Source organism: Marmota monax, unplaced genomic scaffold (genome assembly GCF_021218885.2).
Source record: "Marmota monax isolate L192 unplaced genomic scaffold, Marmota_monax_Labrador192_F-V1.1 WCK01_AAM20220418_F8-fsc00013, whole genome shotgun sequence".
Classification (NCBI taxonomy): Eukaryota; Metazoa; Chordata; class Mammalia; order Rodentia; family Sciuridae; genus Marmota; species Marmota monax.
The window spans coordinates 22,293,118-22,311,920 of NW_026692202.1; the positions used below are offsets into that span (position 1 = coordinate 22,293,118).

An 18,803-nucleotide genomic window follows, 5' to 3' on the forward strand; every position below is an offset into this window, starting at 1 on the left:
ATAATATACAAAAACAATATAAAGCCCAGCCAAGTAAATACTTCATCATTTAGGTTCCAGTTAGGGAAATTTGCTTTTTACTATTATCTTTTAATCTGAAGTTTGCCTTTCATTCTAGCTTTCTGAATAACCATCAAATATATTAATTTAATCATTAACCAGTAATCACCGAAAACCTATTTCACACTGGTCACTGTTCTAAACCAGAAAACTGAACTGCAGTGCACAAACCAGATGTGCTCCTCATACACTCTAAAAGAGGAAACCGACCATAAACAAACGCACACCTTAAGAGTTTTAACCAGTAAGAAGTGCTATGAAATAAAGACCTGAATATCTTCCTAGGGTTTGGGGGTTTTTGTTTGTTTTGCCATTTTGTTTGCGGGAGCTGAGAATCCAATCCAGGGCCTCATGCCCCATGCTCCCAAGCTGGTCTGGAACTCTTGGTCAGAAGGAATCATCCTTCCTCGAATGTTCAAATGTTGTACATGCACACACACATATTCACTCATACATGCTAATTATGGGAAGCATTGCTTTAGAACTTTTGTCGTTTGGGTTAAGTATTCAGGATACTTCTCAAATTAACTTTGCTCCTCAACTCCCTATGACTAATTTGGTATAAGAAACTAAAAATATAGCAAAGCAATTTAGTTGTGTGACGTTGGACAAATTACTTAGCTGCTTTCGGTCTCAGTTTCCTCTATAAAATGGAGTATTTAAGCTGAGGTTTGCTGTCTCACCAAGCCTTCTATGGACTGGTTACAGTATAACAGCAGCACAGGCAAACTGCAGTGGGATGCATATAGATAAGGGTGGGCGCTCACGCCAGCGTTGCGACTCAGCCGTGTCGCGTGCCGCGCGACTGGGCGGCCCTCAGGAGAGGCGCGGCTTTCTCGCTGTGGATGGGAGGACAAACGCGGCGCCTTCAGTGTTTTCACCGAGCATTTCTGCCAGCCAATTCCCCTTTCTGAGAGTGTGGTAGCCAGTGCTCGCCAGCATCTTCAGCCACCGCCGCTGGGTGCCAACTTTCGCACGGCGCCCCCTAGCCAGCTCGGATTCTCCAGTTGGTGCTAACGTGAGGCTGATCTACGCTGTAAAACTGAAGTTCACTCCCGGACCCAGTCTGTCCAGGTCGAACTTGGCGCGAGGTAGGCGATGGCCTCGCCTCCAACTGCGGCTCGTAGTTTGAATTCTGGCGCCACTCCCGCGCCACGTAGGGCCGAGTCGCCCGCCAGACTCGGAAGCGACGGACCACTGCGCGCCTACGGGTGCGCGCCAGGAGATGAACGGGCACGCGGCGGTAGGCGGTGCGCGCACCACGCCCAGGAACGGCCCCCGGAAGAAAAGAGCCGCCGCGCGCGCTCCCGCTTGTTCGCCTCCGGAAGACGCCACGCCCCCATCATTTCCCACATCCAATAGGTACGGGAGGGAGGGGCGGCCTCGGTCTGATTCAGGAGCGACTATATAAGGAGCTGCGCGGGAGCAGCCCCCTTCTTTTTCGGGGAGACGGCGGACCTGTTGTTTGGTATGTGTGAGAGTGGGTGTCACACGCCAGTACCGAGGCTCAGTGTGTAGTTGGGACTGGCGTACTTTGAAGCGATCTCGGAGCCTTGATCCTAGAGTGCTAGTTGTTGGAAGTTTGCACATGCGGAACGCGCCGCCTGGTCGCCACGTGCCTTGAATAGAGTCGGGGAGACAGCATGCTGAAGGGGCCTATGGCGCCACGAGCGGAGGTTTTCTGGCTTAGGCCCAGGGCAGGCCTGAGCCTCAGCGTCGGCGGGAAAGTCACCTGAGGATTTACAGAAGGTACAAAAGTATATTTATGGATACTGTGTACATGTATAAGGGATGATGAGGTTAATTTAAGAACAAGGGGTGCGGGCTGGGAATATACCTTACTTGGTACAGTGCTTCCCTCGCTTGCGCAAGAAAGGCCCTAACTAGGTTCAATCCCCAGCACCACGCAAAAAAAGAAAGAAAGAAAGAAAAGAATCAAGGGGCACTTATTAACATGGCGAATGCCTTTTACTTTGCCCAGATTATTTCAACATGAACAGCTCCAACTCCGTATGGACCTTGGTGCTGCTTGAAACCCAGGCGGCGCTGTATGCAGTACGATTTAACGAGTTGGAGAGAATTGCTGCAGGAAAAAAAAATTTAAACGTGACATACTGAGAATGTTTGATTGCAAGCATCGATCCCCCGCGGTAATGATGGCGCTAGCTTTTAGTGGTCTATCGGAGCGGCTACATGGACATAAAAAGGTAAGGGTTACTGAGCTTATTTTTTAAACCGAAGCTGACGTTTTTTATTTACTGTAATAGAAAATGGTGTGTAACCATTTAAAATTTTTTTTTGATAGATGCATAAGAAAATCCCAAAACATGTCACGGAATGTTTAGCAGGGAATTACTTGCTTAAAACCTGACGGTCAACGCTTGGTATGTATTCGGCCTAGTATTTTATAGATAATATATGTATGATTGGTCAAATCAGTGATGAAACCTATCCCGAAGCTGATTACCTGAAGAAAATCATGTACGGATTCGGCTTCTGAGATGAAGACCAATAGCTGTAGATGAAATGTGTTAATTTTTTGTTCCGTTCATTCACCTTAAATCAGATATTTTTGTTTTTCTGCCAACAGTGATTGTGACTGTGTGCCCACTCAGGCCAGTTTGCTGTAAAGTTCATAGAATAGAACAATTTCTGTAAGTGCAGATTTTTTTTCTTTAACAATGTTGTGTCCTTGGTCTTATCTATGATGATCCTATCCGGAAACTGAACTCCTGTTGAAAAAAACTTAATTACGGATCTGGCTTCTGAGATAAACCATTGAGGACAAAGTTTTTTAATACTATTAAATAAGTTTTTAATGTTTATCGTCTTGTAATTTTTGTTTCTCCTTTTCTAGGACTAGTACCACAAAGTCTCCTTTTTCTACTATGAAAACCTGGTGATAAGAATAATCCAGAAAATGCAGACATGAAGAGAAAACGTACAGTTTGGGATTCTATTTTTTTTAACCATAGCTAAACCATGAACTAATGGGTTTTTAACAGAAAGGTCTTGACCTTTGCATAATTAACCTTGTCAAATTATTTCTGAGTGTTTTGCCATTAATCACCTCTTTTGAATTTAAGATACATAATTGTAATTAAAACTGAGTCAAAGTTGACACTGCCTTATAATTTAGTTTCTTATAGAGATGTCTGGTTATTGATCACAATAACTGGTTAATATAACAATAAAGTTTTTTATTAACCCATTTGAGTCCCAAGTTTTCAATTCTGAAACTATTCCCATGAAATTATTGACACTGGCATGTTAAAATAGTTGTGAAATCTTAAAACAAAAGTTTATATATTGATATTATATTTGGAATTTAGTTCTATAAGTTTTCATCCCTGAGAAATGACAAAATGGCTAGACCATATCTTAAGGAATACTACCTGATAATTACTATGTAATGGTTATCAGCCTTTCCCTAACCTGTCCAGCTACCCTATTCTTAGTCACTGCATATGAGATAATAAAATACTAGTCTCTAATTGGCATATTTCACTTAACATACTTAGCTAGTTCCATGTTGTCACAAATGACAGGAATTCATTCTTTTCATAGCTGAATAGTGTTCCATTGTGTATATGCCACATTTCCTTTATCCAGTCACCCACTGCAACTGTCCATGGATGGTGAACAGCACTGTAATAAACAAGCAAGTACTGACATGCTGCTTTTGATTCCTATGTATATATGCCCACAAGTGGGGATTATTGGATCACATGGTATGATGGAGGTTTTTGAGGAATCTCCATCATGCCTTTTTTCCATAATGGATGTACTGATGATGCACATTCCCTCAATTATGTCTGAGAGTTCCTCCCCATCCTTGCCAGCACTTGCTATTTTCCGTCTTTTTGCTAACAGCCATTCTAACTTGAGTGAGATGATATTGCATAAATTATTTTCATCTGCATTTCCCTAGTAATTAGTGATATTGAGCATTTTTCACATACTTGGTGGTATATACGCACACATATATATACTACACACTTTTTTTTTTTTTGCTGGGCGGGGAGTACTGGGGATTGAACTCAGGGCACTTGATCTCTGAGCCACATCCCTAGCCCTGCTTTGTATTTTATTTAGAGACAGGGTCTCACTTTCTTGCTTAGCACCTCGCTTTTGTTGAAGCTGGCTTTGAACTTTCAATCCTCCTGCCTCCGCCTCCCAAGCTGCTGGGATTACAGGCATGTACCATCCCACCGGGCTGTCTTGTCTTTTTTTGAGAAATGTCTTCTCAGCTCATTTACCCACTTTAAAAATTGGATTACTTGATTTTTTGCTGTTGAGTTGTTGGAGTTCCTTATGTATTCTGGATATTTAACCCTTTGTCAGATGAATAGCTTGCAAATATTTTCTCCTGCTCTGTTGGTTGTCTTTTCACTCTGCCATCTCCATTGCTGGGCTGAAACTTTTTAGTTAGATGTGGTCCCTTTTGTCTATTTGTGCTTTGGGGGTCTTGTGCAGAAAATCTTGGCCCATCCCAATGTCCTGATGTGTTTCCCCAGTTTCCTTCCAGTAGTTTCATAGTTTCAGGTCTTTGACCCATTTTGCTTGGATTTTGGTAACTGGTGAGAAACAGGAGTCTAGTTTTCTTCCTTCTGCCTGTGGACATCCAGTTTTCCTGGCACCATTAATTGAACGAGACTTTTTCCTTTCTGCAATGTATGATCTTGTTATCTTTGTTGAAAACCAGCTGGCTATAAATGTGTGGGTTCATGTCTAGGTTCTCTCTCCTGTTCCATTGGTCTGTGTGTCTTGTTTTCATGCCAGTACCATGCTGTGTAGGTGACGATGGTTTTGTAAAACCTGCCTTCAAGTCAGGTATTATAATGCCTTCAGCTCTCTTCTTTTTTACTCATGATGTTTTTGGCTCGTTACAGAATTTGATAGTTCCATACACAATTTTTTTTCTAGTTCTGTGAAGAATGTCACTATTATTTTTGTAGGAATTGCATTGACCCTGTGGAATGCTTTGGGTCATGTGGACACATGTTCACATCTTCAATCTGTGTGAACATTTTTTTGTGTGTGAATTTTTTTAATCCATGCTATATAGTGTTTGTAAAAATATTCTGCATGTTTGGTTAAATTTATTCCTAAGTGATACATATACACACATATGTATATATATATACATATATATATATATATTTGTAGTGATTATGAATGAGATTTTTAAAAATATATTCTCCTCAGCTATTTAATTATTATATTAAAAATGTTACTGAAGGATCAGAAGCATAGCTTAGTTGTAGAAAGGGCACTTAACATGTGCAAAGTCCTGTATTTTTTTCTCCAGTATGTGCACACACTCATGTGTGCACATATATACACACACATTCACACACAAGCTTCTGATTTTTACCTTTTTGCAGTACTGCTTGAGTCCATGGCCTCATGCATGCTAGGCAAACACTACCACTCAGCTACATCTCTGGTACATTGATTTTTATAGGTTGATTTTACATCTTGTGATCTTACTGAATTTGTTTTTAAATTCTAACAGTTTGGGGGTGGAGTGTAGAATTTTTATATATAAAATCATATCATCTGCAAATAAATAATTTGGCATCCTCTTTCTATACCTTTTTTTTTTTTTTAATCATGGGATGTTGAATGTAATCAAATTTTTTTCTGTACTTATTGAGTTCTAAAGATGTGATATGTCTACTGATTTACACATGTTTAACCACTCTTTTGTCCCTGGAATATTCCCACGATCATGGTATATAATCTTTTATTTGCATGGTGTTCAGTGTGTTCAGAGAAACTTTTGTAGTAATGAACTACAGAAATAATCCCCGAAAATATATTCTTACTTATCATTATTAAATGATGAAAAATATATATATCCTAAAGTGTTTTTCCTTATTCCAGTGCTTTTTTTTTTTTTGGCTAGGAATTGAACCCAGCAATGTTTAACCACTGAGCCATATCCCAGCTCTTTTATTTTTTGTTTTGTGTTTTAATACTGGGGATTGAATCCAGGGGTACTTACCACTGAGAAACATCCCCAGCCCATTTTATATTTTATTTAGAGACAGAGTCTTACTAAGTTACTGAGGCTGGCTTTGAAGTTGTGATCCTCCGGCCTCAGCCTCCCAAGACGCTTGAATTATAGGCATGTGCCACCTTGCCTGGCTCTTTTTATTTTGAGACAGGGCCTCACTAAATTGCTGAGGCTGGTTTTGAACTTGAGTTCCTCCTGCCTTGGCCTCTCAAATTGCTGGGATTATAGGAGTGTTTTGCCATGACTGGCTCCATTGTTTGTTTGGTTTTAAGCTTTAAACAAAAAAAAAAAAAACATTTTTTAGATGTTGATGGACCTTTATTTTATTCATTTATTTATATTCACTGCTGAGAACCAAACTCAGTGCCTCAAACACCCTAGGCACGTGCTCTACCAATAAGCCACAACCCCAGCCCTTCCATTGCTTTTTTGAAGAGACCTGGAATCAATTAAGTAGTCATAGCTAACAAGATAAAGTTCTCAAATAGGCTGTATTGTATTGTATTTGATTGGTATTTTATCAGACTAAGTACTTGTTTTCTATAATAATTCTGACAGACTTAGCTACATGGCATTCTGAAATCTCAAACAGTGGATTAATGATGAGAGGAGGAGATGAGGAAGACAGGATGCAGTATAGTTAGTCCAAGGATCCTGGTTCTCATATTGAAAAGGAACCTTTTCCCCTAGCCCAAGATGGCTCATAAAATTTCCAGAATTTCATGATAGATTCGGATGTAGTTTGATCTCTGTACATATTCAAATATATATGACCAGAGAAGTGGAACAAGACCAGATGTAGTGACAATATTCAGTCAGACAGTTTTAAGTACTGCACTGGAAGTACTGTTCAGATCCAGAACCAACCTTTTAAGAAGATGAGAAGGGTCCAACTTCCCTTTCAGAGAGGAGAGACTGACAAAAGATAAGCAGGCTATCTTAGTAGGCTAAGGTTCAAATAAACGCGTAATCATAACTGGGCAACTGATGAAAAAGTCACAAAAATAGCCCAAAGTTCTTTCACATACACTGGGTAAGCATTATAAGAAGTGTGTTACTTAGTTCAGAGGGCACTTGATTGGTACAGTGGATATTGGATTTCTGGTAATAGAACTAATTTTAGAAAGCACCAAATGGTACGCCTGAGCCTACAATATTTTAAGATTCTAGAAACCTGGTGTAAGGCAAAGGGATTTCTATTGGCTAAAGTTACTAAAGCCAGACATGTAAATTCTGCTTTCAACTTCTAAAACTAGTCTGAAGCAAGCATATCAGTGTCTATTGCAGTCAAGTCCCTTTAGGCCTTTAAGGCTTTTGAGCCTCTAATGAATTTTTCAGGTTGTAGATGTACTAGAGGAATTTCTTATCAAGCTCACAATTTAAGTATTGGATCACTTTAGTAACCAAAGGTATTACCCAGTTGTATTTGTAATCTAGAAGTCTGTCTTTCACACTTGATTGAAAAATGACATCCATGTGTACCTTAAAATGTTTGAATAAGTTTAATGGAAACTGATGTTAATTATAAAATGTTAAGCTTTCAAGTTTAGTTCCACAAAAGTGATTTTTTATTTTATTCACTTAGTATTCAGGTGAAGATCCTACAGACAATACAAGAGAAATTAAGTTCTGATCATGTCTTCCTGCTGAATGTCAAGTTTTAGAGAAATCAAATGATTACAAGAATAGCCTTACAAAAATTGTAACTCCCCTGCTCATGAACCATAGTAAAGATATTTAACATTTCTGCCTCATCTTCCACCTAATTTTTTCAACATCTATCCAACGTGTTGGTAACTAAATCCTCCAAATTTGTCACTCTTTGGTTCTCGACCATACTATAATTGCTTAGTGTTCTTATGACTAATTGTATCTTCCCCACATATGAGTTGGTCTTGACTCAAATATACTAGCTTAATCCTGATAGTATTTCTCTTGTGTTTTGTATCTTTGTGTAGGTTGCCCTTGATTTTTCTTGGCATCTTAAATCACTATTGACACAAATAAAGAAGTGTTTATCTCTTGCCTCCTTGGCAGAGACTAGTCCACTATAATGCATAAAGAGAATGTCCAGTACTAATTTGGATTATATCAACTAAGAAAATGTGACATATTAAAAGGTCCACTGTAAGTCAAGAGAATGAAAACAGAAAGAACAGGAGAAAGAGGTTAGAGGGCTCCAAAACAAACTATTTCACAACATTGCCTTGTTTTTAAGTATTTGCCAGCTTTGACAAAAGGGTAATGGCATTTTCCCCTCAAGGTTTTGTGTCATAATAAAGTCGTTTATCATTTATTTAAGATAAGTGCCTGGCTCTATCTTAGGTACCTAAGACATTAGTAAATGAAACAGATGTTTGCCCTTAAATTCTAAGAGTTAGCATTTTAAACTTAGATTCTAGGAGCTGGAAATAAAGATAATGACAGATTTATTGGGCATGTTAGTTTCAAGTAGAGCAGGGTAGGGAATCATCAAGATTGCAAAGTCAGGGGCTAGGGTTGTGGATCAGCAGTACAGCGCTCGCCTGGCACATGAAGGGCACTGGTTCGATCCTCAGTATCACATAAAAATAAAATAAAGGTATTGTGTGTCCAATTACAACTAAAGAAAAAAAAAACCCGAAGTATTTTTTAAAAAAGATTGTAAAGTCAACTACTTTTTCATTATATAATCACATACGCTGTATCATGTTCATTAATGAAACTGCATTTTTATTCTATTATTCTTGTTTTTTTGGAGAGAGGGTTGGCCTCACATTGGGTTCAAATGATCTATTTACCTCAGCCTCCTGAGTCGCTGAGACTATAGGTGCATGCCACCACACCTCGCTAGAATGTACATTTTAGATCTCCAAATAATTTTGCTTTTTCAAGGCCCCATAGCTTTCCTTATTCTACTTGGTAGTATCAAGATCCTTTATTATAGCCTGGTGTGGTGGCGCACTCCTGTAATCCCAGCATCTCAGAAGACTGAGGTAGGAGGATTATGAGTTCAAAGGCAGCGCAAGGCCCTAAGCAACTCAAACCTTATTTATTATTTAGAGACTCGGTCTCTAAATAAAATATAAAAAAAGGGCTAGGGATATGGCTCAGTGATTAAATGCCCCTGGATTCAATCCCCAGTACCAAGCTGGGCGGGGGCACATGCAGTGAGATCCTCTATTACATATCTGACCCATTATGCCAAATTATTTTTTTCTCTCCTGGAGTTCATGAAGCCTTAGGAACTCTGCAATAATAGAACCTACCTCAGATTTGGGAAATCAGCCATTCATATGGCTGGCTCCTTCAAATTCATGTCTGTTTGGACATCTCAAGCTTCCTATGAATGATCTATGCAGGGCACATTACCTCATCTTAATTCCCAGAAAAAAAAATGCTAAGATTCTCTTGCTTAGAATTATACTTAAAATACTGATGTTTTGGTCAGTGGAATCCCAAGCACCTATGATTCTTCAGTAAGATATCTAAAATCATTCTCTGTGTGGTGGCATTAAACTTTTGTACTTTAACACAAATACATGGAAGCTAACACTTACTTGCTTAGCATGTATGAAACCCTGGGTTCAATCACTAGAACCAAAACAAAATGCAGAAGTATCCCAAAATAAACAACCTCTAATGTATATCAAGGAACTAGAAAAACAAGAAAAACCCAAATCCAAAATTAGTAGAAGGAAAGCTATAAACATAAGAGAATACCCATAAAGTAGGAAAAAACAGAATACTCAAAGTAGGAAAAAAAAAAAACCCAGTAAAATGAAGAAATGAGCTGGTTGTTCAAAAGTATAAACAAATTACAAATAAAAAAACCAGAAAAGGCATTTAATAGAATTCAAAAAATCCTGAATAATATAGGTATAGAAGGAAAGTACCTCAACATAAAAAAGGTCCAATAAGGTCACATGTAAGCCAATAGCTAACATACTTAATGGGGAAAAGCCAAAAGCCTTTTTGTTCTAAAATCTGGAATAATAAACGGATGTCCACTTTCACTACTTTTATTCAACAGTATTGAAGTCCCCAAAGAATCAAAAACATCATGAGCAAAAAAAAAAAAAGAGAGCCGAAGGCATTATAATACCTGACTTGAAGGCAGGTTTTACAAAACCATCGTCACCTACACAGCATGGTACTGGCATGAAAACAAGACACACAGACCAATGGGACAGGAGAGAGAACCTAGACATGAACCCACACATTTATAGCCAGCTGGTTTTCAACAAAGATAACAAGATCATACATTGCAGAAAGGAAAAAGTCTCGTTCAATTAATGGTGCCAGGAAAACTGGATGTCCACAGGCAGAAGGAAGAAAACTAGACTCCTGTTTCTCACCAGTTACCAAAATCCAAGCAAAATGGGTCAAAGACCTGAAACTATGAAACTACTGGAAGGAAACTGGGGAAACACATCAGGACATTGGGATGGGCCAAGATTTTCTGCACAAGACCCCCAAAGCACAAATAGACAAAAGGGACCACATCTAACTAAAAAGTTTCAGCCCAGCAATGGAGATGGCAGAGTGAAAAGACAACCAACAGAGCAGGAGAAAATATTTGCAAGCTATTCATCTGACAAAGGGTTAAATATCCAGAATACATAAGGAACTCCAACAACTCAACAGCAAAAAATCAAGTAATCCAATTTTTAAAGTGGGTAAATGAGCTGAGAAGACATTTCTCAAAAAAAGACAAGACAGCCCGGTGGGATGGTACATGCCTGTAATCCCAGCAGCTTGGGAGGCGGAGGCAGGAGGATTGAAAGTTCAAAGCCAGCTTCAACAAAAGCGAGGTGCTAAGCAAGAAAGTGAGACCCTGTCTCTAAATAAAATACAAAGCAGGGCTAGGGATGTGGCTCAGAGATCAAGTGCCCTGAGTTCAATCCCCAGTACTCCCCGCCCAGCAAAAAAAAAAAAAGTGTGTAGTATATATATGTGTGCGTATATACCACCAAGTATGTGAAAAATGCTCAACATCACTAATTACTAGGGAAATGCAGATGAAAATAATTTATGCAATATCATCTCACTCAAGTTAGAATGGCTGTTAGCAAAAAGACGGAAAATAGCAAGTGCTGGCAAGGATGGGGAGGAACTCTCAGACATAATTGAGGGAATGTGCATCATCAGTATATCATTATGGAAAAAAGGTATGATGGAGGTTTCTCAAAAACCTCCATCATACCATGTGATCCAATAATCCCCACTTGTGGGCATATATACATAGGAATCAAAAGCAGCATGTCAGACGTCTGTACTTGCTTGTTTATTGCAGTGCTGTTCACCACAGCCAATCTATGGAATCATCTTAGGTGTCCATGGATGGGTGATTGGATAAAGGAAATGTGGCACATATACACAATGGAACACTATTCAGCTATGAAAAGAATGAATTCCTGTCATTTGTGACAACATGGAACTAGGTAAGTATGTTAAGGAAATAAATGAGACCCAGAAAGAAACACCACATGTTCTCACTTATATGTGAACATTAAAAAGCTTGTCTTCTAGAAGAAGAGGATAGAATAGAGGTTACCAGAGCTTGAGAAGGATGAGGAGGAGGGGCAATAAGGAAAGGATGGCTAACAGGTACTGGTGTGCTTTGGGGTAGGAGAAATAACTTCTAATGTTCATAGCACAAAGGGATAACTATGGTTGACAGTTGAATATTTCAGAGTAGCTAGTAGTTTTTAAATGTTCCCCATACAGAAAAATGATTAATAAGGTGATAAATATGCCAGTCATTCTGACCTGATCATTACACATTGCATGCATATGTTGGAATGTCAAATAGTACCCACATAAATATGTGCAATTACAAGGTGCCAATTAAAATATATATATTTTAAAAAGTAATATTTACAATGTAATGCATTACTTTAATAATGTCAGAAAACTTTTGACTTCTCCTTAACTCCTAACTTTATTAAGCATAATTTATGTGCATTAAATTGTACATTTTAAGAGTACAATTTAATTAATTTTCCATAGGAACACATCTATGAATTATTACTAGAATCAAGATAATGACTGTACCCATCACTCTCAAAATTATCCCCATATAGTGGCTTGGTTTTGTTTGGTTTGGTTTTGTAGTACTGGGGATTTAACTCAGAGGCTCTCTATCACTGACCTACATCCCCAGCCCTTTTTATATTTTTAGTTTTGAGAAAGGATCTCCCTTAATTGCTAAGAATGGGTCTCAAATTTACAATTCTCTTGCCTCCACCTCCTGAGAAGTTGGGATTACAGGCATTAGTCACCATGCCCATCAGGAGCTTGATTTTGAACATGAGATGGTATGTGATATCCAAATTCAGATTTTTCAGTAGGCAGTTAGATAAAGAAGTCTGGAGTTCAGGGACAAGGTCTGAGCTGGAAAAATAAAAACAGAAGTCATCAGAAAATGGAGAATATATTTAAAGTCATAAGTTTTGGGGTTGGTTTGTTTTTGTTTGGTTTGGGGATTTTTTATACAGGGTCTTACTAAGTTACCTAGTTTGGTTTCAAACTCATGGGCTCAAGCAATGTTCCCACTTCAGCCTCCCAAGTAGCTGGAACCACAGTCATGCATCACTATACCCATAAAGCCAAAATATTAGTTGAGATCATCAAAGGAGAAATAGAAAAGAAAGGTGGTACAAGAGTTGAGCCCTGCGGCATTCCATGACCAACCATTCCAGATTTAGTTCAAATCCAGAAATTATTTTGTGATAAGGGAAATTAGGGAGCAAAAACCTGCTGCCAAGTTCAAGTGCCATATTTGGAATAGAAATTAGACAGAAAACCAAGGAGGCCTAGAGTGAAATGTACAGAGAAAAAGCAAGAGTGAGAAAGAACTAAATAATTTGCTTGAGTTGGTGGGCCTAAAAATTACCTTCAAATTTAATGCAGCATTTCATAGCATGAAAATTAAAGGAGTTAATATCTGATGACAATTTTCCAAAGTAACAAAGTGACCTTTAGGAGAGAATGAGATGAGGAATTTAGGAGAAGTATTAAGGTTTTCATTAGATACTATGGATTTAAAGAAAATGGAGTTGACCATGGATGAGTTATAGCTTTGCCTAGCATTACTTAAGTGCTAGCTATGGCTGAAAACTACTAGTTTTAACAATTAATCAACATATTTCTTCACTACTCTCCTGAAATGCTTATCTGCCTGGGAGCAGAAATCAGATGACTAGATTAATCCAAAATTAGGAATAAATTGGCTAGAAGGAGCAGAGCAGTGATGAGACAAGGGTATTGAGGATGCATATAAAAGTATTAAAATTAGTAAACTGTGATCCAGGCTGACTGGGGAGAATGGGAGATAGGAACATGCCAGAAAATTGTCCCAGGCAATGATAAAGATCAGATGTGTCATAGGAAAGTGTAAATAACAACAACAACAACAACAAAAAGATAAAATGAGGCCCTCCCCAGTACTCTACAGAATGACCTATAGCATGATGTATTCGATTATCATTTTATCTCTTGGAATAGGATGTAAGTTCTTTGGAAGCAGAAACTGTGTCCTTTAATCTCTAAAACATGATGTCTGGGACAATATAATGGCATCCATAAAATATTTGTCTAATTGAGTGAAATTCAATGTGGATATTTAGGGTGAGCACTGATGTATAATGTAAGCTTTCCAGAAGAGATATAAAAGAAATGACAGCTCAGGGTGGTGACCCCTGCCTGCAATTTCAGCTACTCTGGAGGATAAGGCAGGATAATTTCAAGTTTGACACCAACCTCAGTTATTTAGCAAGACCCTATCTCAAAATAGAAAATATACAGGGCCAGGGATGTAGCTCAGTAGTAAAGCACCCCTGGATTCAACCTCCAGTGCCGCCAAAAATAAAAATGAAAGCTGCTATGGACTGTTTGTATATCCTACTCTAAATTCATACATTGAGGTATTCTAAAAAGAAATTTTATATAAGCTGAGAGTCTTCATCAATGATGAAATTCAAAAGTCAAAATTAAGATTCACCCCCAGAAAATATACCTTTTTATTATCCCAGAGTGTCTTTCTCTCACTGATCTGAGATTAAATTGGTGAAATTTAATTGATGTGAAATTAAATTGGTCAAGAATTAGTGACAACCCTAAAAGTGTACTTTCAAATACAAATATTTGATTAAAGTTATTTGGCCTATTTTTACTACTGCTAATATTCATATTGTTCATAAATGGACGTCATATTGTCTGTATATTACATTTCTTTTTCAAAAATGAATTACGAACAGTGCTCATAGTTTGACTACATCTATAGAAATGTCAGGACAGTTTTGAAATTTCTGACTTTTTTTTAACATATCTGGATAACTTGAAAGATATTGTTTGCTTTAAATTTAATCTGTTCCTTTGGAGTTTGAATCATACTAATAGATTAGGCATATGATGATTAAGAAATTTACTAAGATTTGCATTCACTTGTTCATTGAACAAGAATGTCCCAAATACCTACCATGTATACATGCTGTTGTAGGCACTGAAGACACAGCTATGCACCAAACAGACAAGATCCCTGTCGAGTGGAACTTTAATTTTAGGAGGAGAAGAACATTATAGAATAAAGACATTATAAAGTATGTTAGAAAATGAAAAAACTTAAAATTAAAAAAAATTTAATATAATTTAAAAATATTTTTTTAAAATAGAACTTGCAATATTGGGGTGGGCTTGGGGAAGTTATTACTATTGCAACATTTTTTGGGGGGAGTGCTAGAAATTGAACCTACAGTTTCACGCATGCTAAGGACACGCCTACCACTGAGCTATATCCCAGGCCCATTATTGTAATTTAAAATGAGGTTGACATGAGAAGGTGAAATTATTATTATTTTTTTTTTTAAAGAGAGAGAGAACTTTAATATTTATTTTTTAGTTATCGGCGGACACAACATCTTTGTTTGTATGTGGTGCTGAGGATCGAACCTAGGCCGCACGCACGCCAGGCCAGCGCGCTACCGCTTGAGCCACATCCCCAGCCCGAGAAGGTGAAATTAATTAAGCAATGACTTTCAGAGAGTGAGAGATTGAGCTACGAACATACCTGAGTAAAGGACATTTCTGTGGCAGTGGTGTAGAGCTAGGAGCGTGCATAGTAAAGAAAGAGAGGAAACAGGGCATGCAGACTATGCGGAGCCTAGGGATCACTGAAAATATTTTCTTCTGTGTAAAATGGAACCACTGTGAGAGTAAACAAAGAAACTCCAGGTATGATTTACACATCAAATCTGTGAACTGTATGCTCAGGGTCCAGATTGTGGCCTCTAAATACCATTTACTATTTAAAGGAACCAGGGCTCATTAGAAAAAACAACTGATTATAGATCTGAGAAAAGAAATGTACAAGATGAGCTTGTTACCTCTTCCTGTAGCAAATAACTAAGAAAACAAAATTTCTAGAGTTGTATTAAAAGGACTCAAGATCTGATTGGAGAGTCTCACAATGTTTAAAGATTTTTTTAAATGACTATTATTAAGGATAATAACCACAATAGCTTAAAAGACATGTTCAACCTAAGAATTCATGATACTTTAAAAATAAATTTGATACTTTTAAAGAATATTAGTAAACCAAATTAACAATTTCAAATTTTTCAATGCTAGCTGTTAGTAAACAGCTAACCAAATACAGGGTGAGGAAAAGTTTCTTTTTATTGATTCATTCCAGCAAACAGTTGGAAAAGATTGGCATAATTAGAAAATCATTGTTTTGCAACATTAAATTAATTAAACTATGTAAGCAATGATCCTCAAATGATTGCTAACATCTAAACAAGAGAGGCAAAAAGATATTATGGACTCCCGAAGGAAGAACTTAGCATTGCCTATGAAGTACTCTTGCTTGAAAACAAAAACAAAAATGAGATAAAGCATTTGAATGTAGCTACCAATTTATAGATGACAGAGAAATATATTAAGCTACATCATTGAAATGCCATCAACAAAATCCAAACTATTGAAAATTCTGTAGCACAAATGGTTTATTTAATACGTAAATTGCAAGGAAAATAAACCAACCAAATAAGAGATGAATGAGAAACTTGTAATTTGACAAGCTAGAAAGATCTATCAATATTCTCAATATTTGTATATCATTTGGATTCTGACTCAATATTTTAACAAATTATGGCATTCATGATATAGATATTTGAACACTGACTTGGTATTTCATGCAATAATTGGGGCTTTTGTTAGGTATAATAATGGTAGTATACTGGTTTTTGTCATTATTGAAGAGTCTCTCATTTAGATATACATAGTGAATTACTTACTGATGAAATGATTTGATGTCTGAGATTTGCTTCAAAATAATACAGAAATTTGAGGAACTGGTTGAAGATTATAAATGAAACATGATTAGCTTTACACTGATTATTTTGAAAGCAGAGTGATAAGTTCATGGGAATTTATTATAGATTATTTGGGGGGTCGGTACCAGGGATGAAACTCAGAGGCACTCAACCACTAAGCCACATCCTCAGCCCAATTTTGTATTTTATTAGAGATAGGATCTCACTGAGTTGCTTAGCACCTCACCATTGCTGAAGCTGGCTTTGAACTCGCAATCCTCCTGGCTCAGCCTCCTGAGCCACTGAGCATACATTCTCTATTTTTGTATGTGTTTAAAATTTTTACAATAAGATGGGCATGGTGGCACATACCTGTAATCCCAGCAACTTGGGAGGCTAAGACAGGAGAATTGCAAGTTTGAGACCAGCTTTAACTTTTAGTGAGGCCCTAAAGAACTTAGTAAGACCCTGTCTCCAAAAAAAAAGAAAGAAAAGAAGAAGAAGAAAAAAAAGGGATGGTGATGTGGCTCAGTGATTGGGCTCAATGCCCTGTATCTCCCCCTAAAAAATTTATAATAACTTTTCTTAATCTATTAATTTCTTTTTAATAAATTGATTTTAGCTAGGCACAGTGTCACACACCTGCAATCCCAGCAACTAAGGAGACTGAGGCAGAATTGCAATTTGAGGTAAGCCTGAGCAACTTGGCCTGACCCTTGTGAGGCAAGATTGGAATTTGAGGTTGGCCTGAGCAACTTGGCCTGACCCTTCCTCAAAATAAAAAATGAAACAAAATAAAATAAAAGGGGTTAGGCATATGGCTCATTGACAGCATGCCCCTGGGTTCAATCTCCAGTAGAACCCCTTCAAAAAAAGTTGATTTGGGCTGGGGATGTGGCTCAAGTGGTAGCGCGCTCGCCTGGCATGCGTGCGGCCCGGGTTCGATCCTCAGCACCACATACAAACAAAGATGTTGTGTCCGCCGAAAACTGAGAAATAAATATTAAAAATTTAAAAAAAAAGTTGATTTCATTTCTAACAAGCACCTTGTTTCTTCACAATTTGACTGTATTCTAGGTAATAGGAAAATGGAATAACTTCTTGCTGCCCCATGCATAATCACCTGTCATATTTGTATATCATGTCATCACAGATCCACAGTGTTTTCACAAGTGTTCTTTCTGTGATTAGTTGAGGGCATACAGTTCAGTACATAGACTCTATAGTCAGTTTACATGCATTACATGAAATAATATGTGTAAAATGCCTAATATAAGTAGACATAGTGGCATACGCCTATAATCCTGCAATTTGGGAGGTTGAGGCAGGAGGATCATGAATTCAAAACCAGCCTCAACAATTTAATGAGATCCTAAGCTAGGCACAGTGGCACACCTAACAAGACCCTGTCTCAAAATAAAATATAAAAAGGGCTGGGGATGTGGTTCAGTGGCTAAATGCCCTTGGGTTCAATCCCTGTTACCAAAATTAAATGAAATTTAAATGCCAAATATGGTGCTTGTCATGCATTAGGTATAGTTGTTAGTAAAGTTGAGTGTTTCTATGTGCACCACTAAGCACAATAATATGTCAGCCACTACATTTCAATAAGTCCACTGGATACCTTTAATTAATTAATATATGATCAGGCTGGGAGTATAAATGGGGGTAGAATGCTTATCTATTATGCATGAAGCCCTGGGTTGATCCTCAGCACCACACAAATGTTAAGTTCTTATGACTTAAATACACTAAATTAAAATAACTATAATCCCTCTACTCTATTTCAACTTCTTATAGATGTTCCATGATCTGTTTGAAGGAAATTGTCATCACATTTTTTTCATGGTAAGCAAAGAATGATGCAGAGTTAACTGACAAAACTCCTGTTCTGAGGCATACCAGGCTCATCAACATCTTGTGACATGAACAACTACTAAGATCTCTAATTTTTCTTTTTGTAGTTCCTTTGTCTTTGGGAGATGAACTCAGCTTCTATATGTTTAGATCTATCATCAGATTGGAGGATTATTAGGGTTAACTATTAGGACTGTGCCAGGTAAGTAAGAAAAAAATATCTTACTGGAAATTACATCCAGATATCTCATTGCTTTTGGCTCACGGAGAACAATTTGACCACCTGGATGTATGTGGGACACCATCTTATCAAACCATGCAGATAATATTCTGACATTCTTTGTTATCAGTTCTACTGTATGCTATTACTTCATGATTTCCTAACCCATCTTTTTATTATAAAAATTTCAAACATAATTTTTAAAAATTGAAACAACAGTGCATTGAATATGTTGAAGCCACAGCATTTTTCTTCTCCCTTTTCAAGTCATGCCTATTTTCTTAATCCAAATGATTAAATATCTGTATTCTAAATATGTGTGTACATATATATATATATATATATATAT

At 37.6% G+C, this 18,803-nt stretch overlaps 1 long non-coding RNA gene and 2 other non-coding genes across 3 annotated transcripts; all 3 read left to right on the forward strand.

Annotated features, from left to right (window-relative positions):
* The first annotated feature begins 1,500 nt into the window (after positions 1-1,500).
* LOC124084948 (uncharacterized) lies at positions 1,501-3,271 on the forward strand. The gene is made up of 5 exons (XR_006849300.1): positions 1,501-1,809; positions 2,042-2,267; positions 2,366-2,444; positions 2,651-2,714; positions 2,918-3,271. It is a non-coding gene; the product is annotated as an uncharacterized LOC124084948 (long non-coding RNA).
* On the forward strand, positions 2,494-2,563 carry LOC124085148 (small nucleolar RNA SNORD50). The gene has a single exon (XR_006849357.1). It is a non-coding gene; the product is annotated as a small nucleolar RNA SNORD50 (small nucleolar RNA).
* Positions 2,760-2,832, forward strand: LOC124085136 (small nucleolar RNA SNORD50). The gene has a single exon (XR_006849354.1). It is a non-coding gene; the product is annotated as a small nucleolar RNA SNORD50 (small nucleolar RNA).
* Positions 3,272-18,803: the final 15,532 nt, after the last annotated feature.